An 862-nucleotide genomic window follows, 5' to 3' on the forward strand; every position below is an offset into this window, starting at 1 on the left:
TACATATATACACACACACACACGCCGACACACGGACACACACACGAACGCATTGATATTATTAGGCAAACCCTGAAAAATGGCGTTGTGAACATACATACATAGATACATACACACATATATATATGTGTGTGTGTGTGTGTGTGTACACAGACACAGACAGACAGACACACGCACACACTAACTTATTGGATACATATAAAACGTGACATATAAGTAGTAATACGTAAATCTTCATCCAAAAGGCCCATATATAATCTTTATTGCAGTTAAACATAAATTTTTTATCAAGATACTTCTTGCATTTTTAATATATGATGTGAATATAAGATGGCTTCATAAAATGCTATGGTACACACGTAAGCACACATATGCTGCACGAATGCAAACAATTACGCACACACGCGCACACATAGACACATAGGCCTATATATATATATATATATTCATTCACTTGCATGGGCACATACCGGCACTCGTCCAAACACACACACACATGATCGCATATATGCTCTCATATATATATATATATATCAGTAGTTAACTAAATAACGATGTGGGAGCCTCTACGTCGCTAGAAACAGAAGCTAAATTATTTTTGAAATTAGCCTCTGATTTAAAAGTAAAAGAAGAAAAAACAAAAAACAAAAAGAACGACTCATGAAGCACATTTGGGAAACACGTGATTTCGGGTTCAATCGCGGTGCGTGAAATTTTCGATATATATATATATATTTGCCGAACCGCAAAGTTACGGGGACGTAAACACGCCACGATCGGTTGTCAAGCAATGTTGGGGGGACAAACACAGACACACAAACATATACATACACATACATTTACATATATATATATATATATA

Source organism: Octopus bimaculoides, chromosome 26 (assembly GCF_001194135.2).
Source record: "Octopus bimaculoides isolate UCB-OBI-ISO-001 chromosome 26, ASM119413v2, whole genome shotgun sequence".
Taxonomy (NCBI): Eukaryota; Metazoa; Mollusca; class Cephalopoda; order Octopoda; family Octopodidae; genus Octopus; species Octopus bimaculoides.